Here is a 5,344-nt window from a genome sequence, read left to right on the forward strand (position 1 = left end):
ACTTTTTTTTTTTTTTTTTTTGCATTCTCTCTCTCCGTTTGGCCTTTTGCAGTTTTCTTGATGAAGGAAATGGGGGCGAGAGAATGAATCAACAGACGCAACATGGGGGGAGTTCAGAGAGGATTGAGAGCACGTTGAAAGTGAAGGGAAATTATAACTATAGATTTTTCATTTCTTTTTTTCCTTTACATTGCTATATATCCAATCAGACATCTGTGGTGTGTATGACAACGGGGACCTCTACAAACTGATAATCAATAGATGAAGCCATATTTCCCTTCCTCGGTCTCGGCTGCTCTGAATTCTCTCTGTTGGCTCTCCTCGGTTATCCATCTCAGGGATTTTTTCACTTTTCTTGAAATCTTGTACCCTCTGCTCCACACCTACCTCATTTAGCTCGTTATGAATGTACTCATCGTCACCGAGCAGAGGTTTTAGTCCGTGAAGTTCGACAAAGAAGAAAAAGCCTACCTCTATACTTTGTTATTTAAAAGAGACAAAAAAAAAGACAAAAAAAAAAGAATGGACCGTTCAGTTGATATTTGCACAGGGTTAAAAGAAATTCTTGCTGTGCATTTTATTATTTTTTTATGAGTTAAAGTGAACCTCCTGAATGTTGTTGCCGAGACAATACTCAGACCGCTGTAGAGGCCGTGTGATTTATTCTCATTGGACGGCTTCGCTTGGAGAGGAAACTCGGGTACCAGTTGTGTCCTCCTTTCCGCGTCTTTTAGGAGAGTTAGTTTTCCGCATGTGCGTCGGCCGTGTTCTCTATGGAGTGTGTCGTGATTAAAGAAGAGAGTGCGACGCGACGCCAAACTAGATAGAATCAAAACCAGCTCAGGTCACGGTAGGACTGGTTCCGATGCTCTGTGCTTTTTCAGACTCCCCCTCTAAGCTTTACCGGCTAATGCTGATTTTGATGATTATATTGACAAACAAATGATCCCTGAAATAAGTAATAAATAAGTTTCCCTGTGAGAAGAATCTTCCATACAAACCGCCCCTCCCTCCGCCCGCCGCTCCCGGCTAACTAGACCGGATGAATTAATGCTTTTGATGAAATAAGACGGCCTGTGTCGTCACTATCCCCTCGGTTGCGCGAACGATGCAAAGATAAAGTATGCAAGGAGAGCAGCGCCGCCTCCGAAAAAGGGAGGACCCACCAAAGGATTTTGGTGATGAATTTTCCGAGATCTGGATCCGTTAGCGATCCTCACGTAGAGATTTAATCATTTAACTGAATGACGAGGCATGCTGTGTGACAAAAGCCTCACGAGTAGACATCCTAAATGTGGCCGTCCAGAGGACATTAACGACATCAAATTGAAGGCCTGGCATTACTATCCTTTTGGATTTAGATGGTGGTTGAAAGCCACACCCCCCTTGGCTCCCAGGGGCCTCGGTGTTTAATCCAATGAGAAGGTGCGACCGCAAAGCCCCGCCCTATTTATTGACGCTTTCAGTCGAGGACACTTCTCCAGATTGAGCGCTAGTAGACCGATTCCTCTAAAGACGGAGGTCTATCCACCAGCTTCAGGAGTCAACCAAAGTTAGAATCTCTGCACAAATGGCCAACTGTAGATTTGGCGATTTTAAAAAAAGAAACTTAAGTGAAATGAAAATAATCATTGTTGCTGGGACGTTGAGTTCATAGCAGTGTCCGTGTTGGGCTGAGAAGAATAAAGTGTGCTCGGGGGTCCCAGTTTATTGTGACCCCCCCGAGTACTTTCATCCGTCTGCAGAGACGTTCTTGTAGAGAACCGACGCTCCCGCACCAAAGAGAACCCCCACTCCCCCCATCTCGCATTTATCGCCTCTGCCCACCAAACGATAGTAGTAGCATCTCGCATTCGCCTTTTCGTTTCCCAATCTAATCACCACGGACGCTACTAACTCTTTGGGGCATCGCGGCGGTTTTGAACCCCCCTTTTTTTTTTTGGCCCCTTTTTTGTTCAATCGGCGTCCCACTGGAAGCACTCGACGACACGGTGCTGTCGGCACCGCTTCCTCAGCCGAGCTACGAATCCTCAGGACCTAAGAAGCGACTCACACGACGGGGCCCTCGCCTGTGAGGGGGGGGGGGCCCGTCTGCACACGACCCCGGACTCACGCGGTCATATCTCAGACGTCTCGTACCTCGACGGCCGTTTTTTTTTTTTTTTTTACCTCCTTTTCTCTCGTATACCTCAAGTATGTCACTCGCAGCTACTGTGCATTTAAGCGCTCAAATACCTCGACTTGTTACACATTCTGAATACCTCATTTTTACTTTTATTTAAGCATACCTCGTCTGATATTTATGCATTACGAATATATACCTCATTCTTTTGGAATCGTCTCGTGTTACAGAGCAGTACGTGTCCCGCAGCTTCGAGGACCAAAGATCATGGTACTGTCTGGAGGGGAAGTAACATTTAGTTTTTTTTTATTGTGGTCACCGCTCCATCTTGCAACCCTGAGCAGCTTCCGGCTCGTTGAATCTACTGTAAAGTGTCTGGTAAACTCTGCCTTTTATCGTCAAGAAACCAAATATTTCAGATGAAAGCATTGTGCCAAAAAAATGATCCGTGAGGGTTCTGTGCCAAACGGGGTTGGCGACGGGACCGCGCTGTCGTAGACTGGAGCGTTATATCACAGACGTCTCTCTCTCTGATTGATGCACTTAAGAGGGCTGGGCCCAATTTATCTTTACCTCATAATGACGATGAACAAGCGAATTCCACTTGTACTTTGCAGCTGTGTGCAAAGGGTGAAGGCGTGGCCGCTCTTAAAGAGATGAGAACTTCACGAATCCGCCTTCTTAACGCACAAGAATTACCTCCTGATTTCAGCACAAGTTACCGACAGTGTAACACTCTCAGTGTGGGTTGTGTGAGGAACCCGAGACGAGTCTGAACTCGACCGCTCTGCGCCGGTTTTGAGCGAACGCGTCACAGGATCGCGCCCGCCGCGTGGCGACAGCGCGGTTTGTTGTTGTTGTTGTTGTTGTTTTACGGTGGAGCCGTTGGCACATTGATGGCGAGCCAGTTTGATTCCACAGACCCAGCAGCTTTGAACTCAACACCTTAGTTTCACCAGTGAGATTGTCGCTTTGCTTTTTCAGTATTACTCTGAAACGTTTCATTCATGTTGCAGCCGTTTCCTTTGTTTTATTATTAAAGTTGCAGAATTCTATCTTTAAGATCCTTAGGTCTTCACTCTTAAAAGAGGAAAAACAATGTATTTTAAACTTTTTTGTTTTGTTGCATGCTTTAAAAAGTCCTTGTATTATATTGACGTCTCTCAGATAGGTGTTGAAAAACTCAGATGGGGTGGGGTAGCGAACTATTTGGGATGGGATGGTTTTTACCAAAATATATACCCAAAGACGTGTGTGTGCGTGCGCGTGTGTGTGTGTGTGTATGTGTGTGTTAGGATTGCGTTGGATGGGATTAACCTTTGACCTTTGCGATTGTATTTCCTGTTCTCAAGAGGCGCTGCAGAGCACAACCTGTTCAGCCAGCCGAGCCTCGACTCCGGAGAAACCAGAGCGGCAGATTTTACTAATGAAAGCTGGTGTGCCCCTCTACCGTTAGTGCTTAATTTACTTAATAACTCTAGTATGCTGTAGTGTGGGTCGACATTTTAACACATTGTCCTTTCTCACTCCAGCTCTGTAACTCTAGCTTCCTGCTGAGCGTAGATTGACTTCCCTGCGGTTGTGAATCCGTGAGGCGGCCCTTTGTGTTGGACCTGGAATGAGCAGCTCTGTGTCTCCGGCACCAACGAGCAATCGTCTCCCGTCTTTATAAGAAACCAGGGAGTGCGGCGGTGGCTGCTGAGCACGTTATCGGTTGACTGCACTCCTGTCCGCTGGGTCGATGTTTTTTTTTTTTTTTGTTGGGTAATTTTTTTGGGGCCCCTGTGGGTTTTTTCTCTTATTTTTTTTTCTGTCCACCAATTTTTATTGCTGGCCTCTCACGGCTTTAAGAGAAGAGGCAAAGCTGCACCAGGTGACGTGTGCAAGGTCGTAGACCTCCTTTTAATAATTGTGTACTCTAAAGACAAAAATGAATAAAATGAAAAAAAAGGTTGGAAAATTTCGGAAATGAAAAATAAATGAAACTCAGGTAGTTCTCGGCGGCCCTGCGCTGCAGGTGTCTCATTGAAACGTGTAACCCGTAGCGATGACGTAGTGACCCTCCCCTTGTTATGAACTCTCAGTACTAGTCTAATTATTGTGTGTGTCCATTTACATATTATAAAACAAATTATTTCTAAATCTGAAACAATAATGCTTTCGATTAGTTTTCCTCTGATTCATTTGGTTGTTGTTGTTTTTTTTACGCCAATTTTAGTTTTCTTTTACAAAATAAAAGTACAAACACTTCACACCACTTGATGTCCGTTGGCCCTTTTAGAATGTATTTTGTGAAGAAAAGGGTCAACTGGGATCATGTCGACGCTCAACTCGCTACAACCAGCTGCTGGCGGCGTTGAAACGCACAACACACTCAATCTCTCTCTCAACATTTTGGTGCTAAATGTTCCACGGCAGCAATACTCTGGAGGTGGAATCACGTGGTTGTAGCGGGACCTGCGGCGCCGCGGCCGTCTTTCTAAAACCAGCTGATTGTCCAAAACTCTTGTTTGTGTTGTGTCCTGTTCTCCCGGCAGCCGGTTGTGTGCGGAGGGGGTGTTGTGTTTGTGCGCTGCATCTGTGTTGTTTGAGCAGAAATCCACTGAATGTATCCTCCTAACAGTCCACGAGGCAGAGCGGGCCGGGGTGGCCGGCTGAGTTTAGATGGCTGCTGCTGGCGCTTCCTCATCCAGGCCATTGTGTGTCTGTGTGTGTGTGTGTGTATCTGTGTGTGTGTGTGTGTCTGTCTGTCTGTCTGTCTGTCTGTCTGTCTGTCTGTCTGTCTGTCTGTCTGTCTGTCTGTCTGTCTGTCTGTCTGTGTCTGTGCATGTGTGTGTGTGCGTGCCTGTGTGTTTCAGTCCAACCTTCCCTCCCTCTTAACACACACTCACACTTCCTGCTGAGTTCAAGTGCAGATGTCAGGTCTTCAGTCTAAATAAGGCAGAGGAGACTATAATATATTGGCCACCCGCTGCTCTCTCTGTACTTTGTGGACTTTAAAAATTTCCTATGCAGTTTTTGTTTTTTTGATTTTGTTTACACTTAAATAAAGTTGTATTTCTTTTGACTTCAAAAACCTGTGACTCGTTCTTTGCTCTTAAACTGCACAAACACCGAAATCTATTTATTGTTGCGACCGTTTCACTCTGACGCACAAAACAATTTCACTGACGGTTTTCAATCACTCAATAATCAATAATATAATCAATAAGTACACACAAC

Source organism: Taurulus bubalis (genome assembly GCF_910589615.1).
Source record: "Taurulus bubalis genome assembly, chromosome: 16".
In the NCBI taxonomy this organism is placed as follows: Eukaryota; Metazoa; Chordata; class Actinopteri; order Perciformes; family Cottidae; genus Taurulus; species Taurulus bubalis.